Source organism: Ornithodoros turicata, chromosome 5, assembly GCF_037126465.1.
Source record: "Ornithodoros turicata isolate Travis chromosome 5, ASM3712646v1, whole genome shotgun sequence".
Taxonomy (NCBI): domain Eukaryota; kingdom Metazoa; phylum Arthropoda; class Arachnida; order Ixodida; family Argasidae; genus Ornithodoros; species Ornithodoros turicata.
The window spans coordinates 2,944,433-2,957,381 of NC_088205.1; the positions used below are offsets into that span (position 1 = coordinate 2,944,433).

General features: G+C 46.2%; 1 long non-coding RNA gene across 1 annotated transcript in view; it reads right to left on the reverse strand.

Annotated features, from left to right (window-relative positions):
* Positions 1-12,949, reverse strand: part of LOC135395266 (uncharacterized) — a 174,064-nt gene that overhangs the window by 146,251 nt on the left and 14,864 nt on the right. The window lies entirely within an intron of this gene.

Genomic DNA, 12,949 nt, shown 5'->3' on the forward strand with positions numbered 1-12,949 from the left:
GCGGCGAAAAACACAGCGCGACTTACGAAGCACGCTGGCGTCGCTGTCCGGAGGACGTGTAGATAATTGTTGTCACTAGAACATTTGGGATTACTGTTGTGGGCTACAATTCACTAAATTGAAATATTGGTATTGAAAAAAATGCAGCAATGCGCATCGCAACGCCGCGCATGTACTCAACGCTCTACGAGAGAACCCGTTCCACATGCACACGCGCACAATAGGCATGCGCACACTTCTCCTGCTGTCTGATTGGATGCCGCCAATATTTGCTTCCTGAGGATCCTATTCGTTGCCGCCAAGGACGGCTCTGTTTTCGTTCTTCGATGGGCGATGAGCAGCGTTGTGCGATGAGCGGTAGAACACCAGAAAAGGAAAATAAAAATCTCTGTGGGGGATGCTTGACTGAGGTATTGAAGAGTACTCGGCGAAAGGGCCACTTGTGATGCGTCCTTAGCGACGGTATATCAGCTTGGTGTCCCTCAGGAAGGAAGCCAGTTTTGATGCGTGGTAACGTCTTTCTGGCGGCGGTTAAGCCGCCAAAGATGACGTCATGCACTTGCGAGCCGTTGCGGATGATGAGGGCTAGATGCTTAGATCCAGTGGTTTATCCAGAATCCGAAGCACGGAGGGGTGTTGGGGAAAAATTGGGGGAGGGGGGGTCATTATTATAGTTACGTCATTGCAGCATTAACATATCATTGCTGACATCTGACTAAAGCTGAAATCGGAAGGGCACCCCTGTAGGGGGTCCACAGGCGAAAAAGTTAGGAGGTGTCACTGAACATTTGGAGGGGTGTTAGGGGTGTGTGGGGGGGGGGGGGTTCTGGATAAATCGCTGCTTAGATCTTTCCTGACTGTAGGCAGGACATTGTAGAAGGATGTGTTCAATTGTGTCGAGGGATGTCGGACAGAAAGGTCATGTTGGATCGTGCGTATAGTCTTCAGGCGGTGGAGTACGACGTTCGAATACATTGAGTTTGTACGTATGCCATGTAGGAGGAGAAACTTGGAGACTGGGGTGAAGGGCGTGCGTTGGACACAGTGAGCCTGGTGCTCGAACTAACTGTAGATATTAAACTGTTTCTTTAGTGGTTCGATGTGGTGGTGATGGAAACGTGGGAAGAGACTGGGCTTCGTTTGCTAGGCGGTCAGCTTCCTCATTGCCGAGAATTCCAACGTGAAAAGGAATCCATTGAAGAACTATGTCTTTACCATCCCGTCTCAGGTCCGAGAGGGCTTTGCGGATGCAGCGGATCATAATAGATGAGTGGTCTAAGTCTTTCATCTGGTGTAATGCGCTTGATGAGTTAGTAAGTATAACTGCCTTTGCACAGTCGATGTATTTCAGTGCTGCTGCTGCGTTTTGCGCATAATTTGGTTGTAGTGGACGACGGTGACTTACAGCGAAGTTTAGCTTTCCAGCGGTTGCCGGTTTTGGGAATGAAATAGGAGCTGGTTTTTGACTGTTTGAGACTGTCAATTGACCCATCAGTGTATATCTGAAGGTCATTACCAAACTTTTCGTCTATGAGACGAATGACAATAGACCGCATTACAGTAGGCGCCGTGCGTCTTTTGCTGCGGATGCCTGGTATCTCGGTGGATAACTTTGGGATGTGCTCCCTCCATGGGGGTGGGGTTTGAATCAGTCATGGAGCCGGAGTGATCGCGACTTTTTCTAGATATAACTTGGTTGAGGAGCCGGACATTGTGCTCGTGCATTTTGATAGGCTATCGATGTAGCTGAAAACAGATGATGCATTGTAGATTCTGTCAATTACGGCGAGTGCCTACAGTCCAGTTGTTTTTTTTTATTTTTTTTTTTTATTTTTTACGGACCTGCGTTAGTCTTGACGTTGCCCGCCTTGCGAGGCCGACTACGACAAGCGGTTACACCACCACCACCGTTTTTCTTCTAAACGGTAGCGCTGTGTGAACCAATTTTGCGTGCATCGTACTAATATAAATACAGACTTTCATTTGAAAACAAGCAGTTATAGCATGTTAGTGCCCCTTTAAGAAATTTTATGTAACGTTCTGGCTTTACGGCTTTGTAAGTGTTAAGTTAATTATTAATTATCTGAATAAACGTGACAAAAATAAGATAATTTCAAAGTTGCCAGAGCAAAAGTCTACGCCCAAAACGTCGCGGACCTATATCCAGCGGAGTCAACCTCCTTTCTGTTTTGCTTCATACAAGTTATTGGAAACAACGACGATGCTAACCTCCGATGACAGCGCGAATCTTCCGTTCAGCTGTCATTCGATTCATGACCATTAAACCTAACGTGTCTATACAGAGACCGGTTGTCATATACCTTACACTTTGATGCCGAAACAGTGCAAAGAAACTCAGGAAATGATTTGGCAACTGGACCTTGTCCCATATGTATCGTCTCAAGCCGCTCCGCGAACTTGTCCGTGACCTGTTGGATCTCCTAACTCGATGGATCTCTTTACCAGAAGCGGTTACGGCGCTAGGGGCAATGGACATAAACGTGGATAGGCAAAAGGGGGACTCGCCGCCGTAACCTACAGCACAACCACAGGATTTTCTCGCTTACTTTTTTTTGTGCGTGTGCGTGTGTGGCACGAAGAGAGAAAACACCGAAAAGTCTTCGCTGTTACCGGGCATATTACTTCCTAACTTAATACTACGTACAGTGCAATCGTTTTGCAATGAACATGGTAAGGGATAGACTTTCTTTTCTGTCGGGAATCTTGACCAGTATGACGCTTTGACTGGTTGGATCTCTTGACAAGCGTGTCACGTGACCCGTTGGATCTCCTGACTCGATGGATCTCTTGACCTGTTGGATCTCTTGACCGGGTTGGAACTCTTGACGCTTTGGATCTTTTGACTCGCCTGTCACGTGACCGGTTGAATCTCTTGACTCGATGGATCTCTTGACTCGTTGGATCTCTTGACCGGAAGCGGTCGGAGATCACAGCAACAACAGCAAACATTTCTGGAACGCTCAAGGGACTTCGATGACCTGGTTGGATGACTTGGATGATGATTTGAATCTATCTTTCCGGTGCTGCGGAATCGACTCCTTACCGAACACCCCTAAAATAACGTATCTGATCCCTGGTTTTAGGAAAACCCAAGCTGAACATGTGCACAGCAGTGGTTGCATTATCAGTACAATCATTTCATGTGCTGCGTTTGTGAAGAGGAAGTATAACTACTGTAGCACATTTACCCGGATGCAGACCTATAAAAATTACGTTTCAAAAATTGTGGTCAGAAGTGAATTACAGTTACGGCTGCACCATAAAAGTAATTAAGTTACAGGTAGCATTACAAAACCATTGTTGTAGCTGAATTTGTAATTACAGTTTAAATTGAAACGTAGTGAAAAGAAATTGAATTACACCAACTTAGATTCATTTCAATATGCAATTTTGATGCATAACCTCATTCTTAATTACATCAGGTTAGAAGGAAAGTGAAAAAAAAGAAGAAAAAAAACTACCGCTGCTAATTAGCTCCACTACAAATTCGTTGAAGAACGCTGTACAAATATAGAAATATTTATTGAAAGGACAAATGAAATGACTAGTATGGTACGATGACTAAAAGTCTGTGTTCAGAAGAAACATAAGCACATGCCAGAATTTGGCCTGCAAACTGAGCATCGCACAAATTTTGTTAAAACCGCAAAATACCACAGCAAAACAGTGAAAGAACATTTTTTTTTGTTAGTTCGGAGGTAATGCTGCTCGTGCGCACAGATAGCAACGTCCACTGCATTCAGAAGCAGAGGATTCTCAAAGTCCTTGTCTGTCTGAAAGGTCATGATAATCTTGTCTTCCGTAAATGAGTAAAAAGCGCGCGGACCTTGTGAAAACGATTCAATGTTTAGAATTACCCCGAGGTAATTCTAAAGGTAACTCCAAAAAGCATTATTTTTGTTATAGGAAAATTTATTACGCGGCAAGATGCGCCAAGAGTGAATGACAGGCACTCGTATGTGCACTTCCCACCACAAATAAATTATGTACAATCGGCATCTACAGTAATACAGGCGAATAAGCATGCACGAAAGATGAAATGGGGGTGAACGAGATGACATTTACGGGGGTGGGGGTGGGGGATGGGGGGAACCGGTGATGCTTACAGTTCCACGCCTCACAACAAGGGAAAGAATGAGATCGCCACCTGTGCGAGAACGCGTTCTCTCCGAGGGCGAACTGCTCGTGTTGGAGCTCGTTGGTGAGAAGAACGCGCATATTCCTGACCAATCGGAAAACGGGTGTTCTGCGCTGACGCCGCGCCACCACAGCTGTGCAACGAGCCACCCACAGTACTATTGCGCCGCATACGGTCAGTAGAACACTGAGACGGTGTGGGCGTCGTTGGTTCTACTGCACTGGGCAACATATATGTGACCAGGATTCAAAACGTACGAGCAACATGAGAGTCGAATAGGCTCGCGTTGTGTGCAGTAAGGGCACGTGTCGGTAATTGAGGCGATGCCCCACGAACACAGGCGATCACGTGTATAACATATGGTACCACGTGATATCAAAATAAATCCTGAAAACAAATAAATACAGGGAATGTAATTCATCACAGGTATAGGTGCATGATTAGGTTTTTTTTTTTTTTACTTTATAGGCCTGCCCGCATGCGCTCGCATTTTGAGTAGCTTTGTTTGTTTTGTTTTTAATTCCGTGTTTGCGCTACGGAGCAACTGTGGCTATGAGCGGCGTACAGACGTGGACAGATGGAGAGAGGACAGCAGGAAGGAGTGGGGGACAGGGGGTTAGTATGCGTCCCGGGCCGACTTCAGGGGCAAACTGTGCCAACATCCGTCCTGGAAAGTCTTCGGAAAACCCAGGGAGAAACATCAGACAGACCCCAGCCGGTGACAAGATTCGAACCCGAGTCACCTCCGAGTCTCGGCGTGGAAAGCGATCACCCTAACCACTATGCCACGGGAGCTGATCGGTAGTTTTGTAGATACAGAGTAACATATGGGTGTCAACTCCGCACGACTCTCACTCGAAGGCAGCAACCCTATACACATGCTCTCCCTTGGATCAATTGAGGTCGTCCACTGGTATGGCGATTAGGCAGTCGTACTTGGCGGAAGCTATAAGGTCACTGCTTCGCGATGAACGTCCTCAGCATTCCCTGTTACGTAACAACGCGAACCTGTCGGTACCAGCCAGATGAGCTTGTTTTCATTATCGTATTAATAACTGCACAGCGTGTTACATCACTGGCGCTCATTGCACCAACGTGTTTTATCCCCTCCGAAGGAAAGTCCGAAAAAGACAGAGCACAAAGTAGAAAATAAAAAAGAAAAAGAAGAAGAACAAACGGATGTGGCATCATTCGACGTGCTGTTAATGAAACACAGCAACAACCTTAGATGTGAACAATTACCCTCAAATTGATTCAAAGGTGAAAGCTTAGCCCAAGCTTTGCCATGAAAATAAGCGATAGAACACATTTCAAAGTCGTTTCACAACGTTGATGAGGACGAGATTATTCCTCACGGTCGAATCCATCTTTCGATGCACCTCAAAATTACGATGAAGGCTACAGAAAGAACAGCCCGACTCGAAGGGCGCTAAAAATATCTTCACGTAACAAATTGTCCCGTCGTGCACTCTTACTTATGAATGAACAAATGTGTTATCCTCATGTACGACACATGCATTACTTTTGGATAGATGCATTCGCGTGCATGTATCCAAAAGTGGATTGGATTGGACTGGATTGGGTATGAAAGAGTGTAATGCATCCAAAAGTTGTCAAGGTTAAGCATGCCGATTTTTATGATCTTATTTTAGAAGTGTACGAATTTCCAGATTTTTCGAATACTGACGGGAACAGTTGTATATCCGATTCGAATTGCGAATCGATTATGCATTTTTATATTGGAATTTCAAATCGAAGCGAAGTCTCTTCCGAACCGAATTTCTATTCCAATACTTCCGAAGCTGCACTCGCAAACACAGAAACGCCGGAAAGCAGCGCATAAAAGAAAGCTGGTGCTGCTTCATGCGAAGATCCGTATGCGCATATCACGTACATATTTCATTTCATTTATTTACCTGAAGAGCCTCAGAAGAGGCATATGCTTTATACGTGTATGGGGGGAGGAGGGGATTTATTGGCAGAAAAAAAAGACAAAGGATAAAAGAAAGGGGAAAGTACTGTTGGAGACACGGTTGTCTAACATCCCCTGCCCGTGGCCGAGCAGTCCCCTATCGGCGATGTCGCTCACGAAGGAACTATACCATTACAGTCTCCGAGGTAAGGCCACGCAGTGCCACCTGTTGAGAGAGAGTATACCGTCGCATACTCAGCGTCGTCTGCTAGGGAGAACAGTTCAGCGCAGCCTCCCCTCGGGGAGGATAATGGTATAGTTCCCTCGTGCGCGACATCGCCGATAGGGGATCGCTCCGCCACGGGCTGGAGATAACCGTGTCCCCAACAGTACGTGTATGAATAGATTATGAAACTATTCACTTCGTACAGTCGCCTTGGTTACATATATTCTCTTCGTGTTTGCCTCGGGTATAACCATTTCCATCGTATTCGGTTCGGTTTTAAAATCACCGGTAGTACCCTCTCCTGCTTTCTTTCGGTCAGACTTGTGTCACACTAAACACAGTATCCACTAAAGCGAAGCTTACTGCGATCGCTCAGTGCACTCTTACTCGTATGTAGTGGCTGTATAGGCAGTGGCGTAGCCGAGGAGGGAGGAGGAGGGGAGGAGTGTCGTTGGGAGGAACCCGAGAGGTCTGCCTGCCTGATTAGGCGGCATGTTTCTCGGGAAGGGAAAGGTGGTGGAGAGGAGGAGAGGAAAGGGTGAAGTGGAAGACCGAGCGGAATCCGCTCGGGGGGAGGATAGCTGCGTCCATGGGCCGACTTCAGGGGAACTGTGCCGGCATACGCCTATTACACATCTGAGGGAAACCCAGGAAAAACCCCAGACGGCACAGCCGGCCCGCGGATTCGAACCGCGGACCTCCCAGTCTTCAAGCGCACGCGGTACCGCTGCGCCACCGAAGCTGTAGCTGTAGCTGTAGCTGTAGCTGTAGCCGTAGCCAGAGGGAGTTCCTTTGGTAGTGCATTTGGGGGGAGGAAAATGAGGGGAATCCTCCTCTCCCATGTAAAGTGCCCATAGCACCCCTCCCGCAAAGAGTTTATGGAAACGTGGACACCATAATAATTCAAGAAACCGGCAACCGAGATTACGTGCGCCGTGCTCATATGGGTATAGTTCGATCACGTCCTTATGGGGTAGCAATAGAATCTCGCAAAAGTCCGTCATGTTCCCATGATCCCTGCACTTCATGCCCTTAACTAAGCACACAATGTAGCAATGCACCGGGACATCTTTAGCCAAATGAGGTGCATTCACAGGTTCTTGACCCTTTGACAGGGATACTCTGTCTAAAAATCTGTCCAAGAAGTTAATGGGCCGGAAGCCGTCTCTTAGCAAGACTATCAGGGCAAAATGGAACAAAATCGAACAGCCGCAACGTATTCAAATCGCATAGTCAAACTACAGTGTAGTCAAACGAAGCGACGGAGCGTTTCCTTCGCTACCCAAAATTCTGAGGTGCGCCAGTTGGGGACTTCAGTGCCGTGTATTAAAAGGGAGTCCGGTCATTAATGGGACCTGCATATACCTGAAGCCCCACCAACTTCATGAGGTGTCCAGCCCAATCACAGGTCGAAATACGTCTCCTTATTATTACAGGCCATCCAGTAGTTACACCTCACCCTTAGATACTGGGTGTCACCAGGTTGGGGGAAACTGGATTGGTTTGGATTGAGACGGCTACCTCTGGTGACACAGCAAAAGCGATGGATTTTGCGGCCACTTTTATATCAACGCCATCTGCTTGGAGAGAAACATGTCGGGAAGACGCAGAAGTGCAGAAACCGCTTCTTCCTATACGGAGACGGCTGCCGGTATGAACTTGTAATCACGTAAATTTTCGAAATTTACAAGTGTAATCACGTTTACAAAACAAGTTTATCAAATTTACAAATTTACAATTAAATCAAAATTAACAAAAACAAGTGTAATCACGTAACGCGAGCAGATGGAATCAGAAATGGACAAAGATGTATACATAAACAAAATTCAAGGAAAACACGCAAAGTTTTGCGCATCAGTTTACGCACTCCCGCAGTTCTCTTAGGTGCGCGGTCCTTATCATTTTCGCGTAAATATTGATGGCGGAGCGTAAGTTGAAGCTGACTGTGCAGGTAGGTACATGAGGATGTTTACTCACAGGCGGAAGTTAAAGTAGTTTGTGAAAAAAAAATTATCACGAAATCTCGGCTTCGCTGTTCCAAACAAGACCTCCATGTTGTGGAAATTTTGGTGTAGTAGAAATATAGAAAATAGCAACCAATGAAATGCGCTCAAGTTTGATTGACAGGTCGAGCCTCCTAAAGGCCAAACTCCCTCTTAATACACGGCACTGGGGCGACATGCGATGCTGGCTCCACCTGGACGCTGCAAGGAGCGGATGGTGGTAAATCATGATGTAAACACCGCGTAGCACGTACGTATCAGACGCTTAGAATGCCGTACTGTAATGAATAATTAAACGAACAGCAAAATAACAATACAGTAACAATAAATATAAAAATACGGCACACAAACGAGCCTAGAATAACAACTCTGACGCTAGAGTAAGGTTTCAATGTCACCCACAAACCTTCTATAGTCGCTAAGTAATATCGGATGGCAGCCCATTCTATGCAAACAAGTGAGATGAAGATATCACATGCGGAACTTTGCGAACGTGCAAACAATATAGTTCTCTCTTCGTTATACTATTCTCGCAGTGTTTCGTTGAGGCTAAGTTAAGTTTTATCCAAAAGCGAAATGATCTTGTCGCTAACTTGCGTATCCGGCATGCTGCCAATAGGGCAATCATCCAAAGCGATGTTTGTAAACTTCAGTTTACGTCGTCTTCTATATGTGGTGGCAACTTCCCTCATCGCGGTTATAAAAAAGAAGAAGAAGAAGAACAAGATGTTGCTGACGTATCTAATGTTGAGCAACATCCTTGGTCATCTTGCAGTGTGAAAGAGCAGACTTGCCATAAAACTGAACAGTAAAGGGCCATCTTTATTTTTGTGCACTTTGCTGTTGAATGAGCGAGTTAAAAAAAGCAGAGAGTTTGATTGATATATATTAATCAGGAACATCTGCGTGTACACCGATAATAACGACGATAATAAAAACAAAAAAACGTGTAATTAAAAGGGAGTACAGTCACTGAATTGCACAAAGTCTCCTTCTACGTAACTTAATCTACCCGCATGAATTCACAAGGCGGGGGATATGTTTAATGGTGAAAAAAAAAGGGGGCGAAACGTTGGCCAGGCGGCGTGGCGGCATGTTACTCGTGAGGGAAATTAACAGGGGAATGAAACCATTGCACTGGTCATTCGCTCTGCACGAAGTTAACGAGACCGTAACGCGTAAAGCAACGCAGCGCTAATCATTAATTTATGAAACAAAACAAAAAATTAGGCCACTACGAAGAAAACCCGAACGCATGGAGTGTACTGAATACAGTATTAATATTCCACAGATACCGGCAACAAGTGTGTGTCAAGTAAGCCAGATAGAGATTTCTTTTTAAAATACTGTACGAAATACTTGCAGAAGACAGCGAGATATCAGGCCAAGGACAAAGCACAACTTGCAGAAGGGAGTGATGCGGGAAAAAATGTAACAAAGAGAAGAGAACAATGCATGAGTTCGTGGCCCCTTCTTGTGTGTCCAACCAGCAGGTTCAATCCCAACATCCTGTCCCAGGACTGGCTTAGGTTATTACACACAATAGCATGAATGCTGAAGTAGCACGTTAAAATAGCCGCGTCACACTGGTGATTTGCAGCGAACAGTTGTGAAGTTGTAATTTCAAACGATCCACTAGAGCGTTATAAGAGCAAAAAAAGAAGGCATTCATAACGGAATATTATTCAGGTGGAAAGACATCTGAGTTCGTTCTGCTAGGTGTTGGGTTCGAATCCTATACCACCGTCTGTGCTGTCTGAGGTCTTCTCTGTGCTTCCCGGCAGACTCTCCAGACGAATGTCGGCATAGTTCCCCTTGAAGTCGGCCTAGGACGCATCCTAACCCCCCCTGTGCCTCACTCCGCCCTTCTGTCCTCTCTCCATCTGTCCACGTCTGTACGCCGCTCATGGCCACAGTTGCTTCGCGGCGCCAGCATGGACTAAGAAAAGTATACGAGTTCGTCGTGAGTTGTGTCTTCATTTACTTCGACAAAAAAGAAAGAAGGAAAAGCTCACATTTTACCATATTCTATCCCTATTCTTATTTAATTGTACATCAATTCATTAATTTTGCAAGCACGCGCTTTCGTGGTCAAGTCCAGACGCAACCCGTTTGACAAGATCCCTTGCCTGCGATGAATGTGCACTTTAAAAACAGAAGAGTTGGTGGATCTGTTTAAATTTAAATTTTGCATTTAATCGTGGCGCGTTTTTCGACGTCTATTTCGAACCTAATGTGACTTAGAAGTTACTTCTTCCACGTGTGTCGTTTGCTCGGGACCCCGAGTGTTCCTTACCTGCCGAACTGGCTGTCTCGACACTTCGTATCTGTGACTTCACCTCGTATTTTGTGCACAGTTTTGGCCAATCCGACACGACATGGTATGCTCTAGCTGTGCTGTGTTTTGAAGACATCGATCATGTGATCATGCGCATACGCGTGCATGCACGCTGCACGCATGCATACGCGCATGTGCACGTGCATGCACGCCCACGTGTATGCGCAAGCCCATCCCTTGCGTCCACCATCTTTGAGTGGAAAACATCACTATGGACCCACCTGCGGGCGACTGTCATGCTCATTGTGGGGAGATAATCGGATTCGAGGTTACGCGGACGTTTGAGGTCTACATTTGACAACCCTTTGTACTGGTCATGAGTACAATGCGCTTTCACTCTTTCCGCATTCTTCTTCCAACCTTCCCTTGCTACTTTCCCACGCAACGTGCCAGTCCGAAAAGCGTCACCACTATTGGGGGGGGGGGGGGGGGAAGGCACGACGTTCGACATTCCGTCGCCAGGGGCGACGCGAATATGGAAATCGTCCATTTAGTGCAAGAGAGGAGCTACGAGACCGGATGAATAGCACCACTGAGGCACCGCATACACGTTGGCATCTGAGCTAAGTCCCTGGACCAATATCATGCAGCGCCATCACGCACTGCTTGTCTCCCTGGAATAGACCTATCCCTGTTTGTAAACAAATGACGTCATAGTGTTCGACAGCGCCACTGGTTTGGTAGAGTTGAATTATGCTCGAAGCTATGGGGCCAACAAGGTCGAGCCCGAAAGCCACGGTCTTGAGGGGATTACGATGATCCCTGAAAGGGACGCGACCTTCTACCTTTTACACCGACCGACCTTTTACACCGTTATGACATGATCTGGTCATGATGATTGCACTCGCATGTAGTATTCACCCATCATTTTATGGTTTCATGTCTTATAATAGCCAGTGTGCCCTAAGGTAGTGGCGGTGGTGGTGGTGGTGTGCTATTCCCGAGCGCTCTGCCCGCCGGTGTGGCGGCATGTTGGGCCGACTTCACAGCGAACTGTGCCCACATTTCTCTTAAAGCGTCTGAAGAAAACCGAGGGAAAACACCCAAACAGCACAGTCAGCACCTGGATTCACCTCCCAGTTTCGTCATGGAATGCCATCATCGTAGCCGGAGCTGGTCCTGAGGCAGTGATCCACCAATTAAGTGGCAAATTTCCTTAATCATATATTAACTACATGTGTATGTTGTCGTTGTCTGAAGAGTATACGCACTTTCCTGTTATGCCCAAAGATTTTTTTTCTTCTCGCTTCTATCTCAGCTTGTGGATCAGTTGGCAACGTGTTCGCTTATTTACCCAAGGTTGCTCGTTCAATCCGACCAAGGAAACCAACAATTTGGTGGCATGGCAAAAATTGTTTGGCTTCATCGCTGGTGCGCAAATATTAATCGATGGACCGGCTGCCTCATGACGTCATCATTATGATGGCGACCTCGCGACGTTAGATCGGGAACTGTTAAAATCGCGAATAAGGGAAAGTACAGTCACGGTCCGTGGTACAGTCACCCTCAATTTACCAATTCCTTCGCATTAAACGGCGCTTCCAGGTATATGACAGCTCCCCATATACTTTCACCCTGGTTTTATGAACCCTCGATATCCGAACAGTGATGGCGTGTTTCAGCGATGAACCTTGACGACACCGCCCTGTTTGACTTCGATTTGCAGCGCATCCAGGTCAATAACGGGTCAACAAATCATAAACGAATGCAACAACTCATCAACAACTCAACAATACATGTTTGTGTCGTCCCTAAGTGTGGTCTGCCTCGGCCAAATCTCGTTGTTTAAATCATAAACGTAGAGCATCCTGTGTCCAACACCGACACACAGTGTGGCTGACCTTTCCGTCTCCTTTTTTTTTCTCTCTCTCTCTCTTCTAATAAATATATTCTCCCCGTGTCTCACTGTCAAAGGGCAAAATAGAAAAAAGTGATCCACCTTTTGCAGGAAGTAAGATTCATTCTGTCACTTTACAGCAGGACTTTGAAACGAACACATATCCGAATCCAGCGTTTGCCTAACGGTCTCTGCTGAGCAAGACTGACACCAAAGAAGCGATTGTGCAGAGCACTAGTAAAAGGTATTTTCGAAAATAACTGTAATCCCACGTCACAATGCATTTCTTATCGTTGCCCATCTCATCATCGTATCTCTATTTGTGTGTGTGTGTGTTATCGTTGCACATCATCATCACATTTATGTGTGTGTGTGTGTGTGTGTGTGTGTGTGTGTGTGTGTGCGTGTGTGTGTGTGTGTGTGTGTGTGTGTGTGTGTGTTATCGTTGTAGCGCTTTCGCGCTCTTCCGCTCAT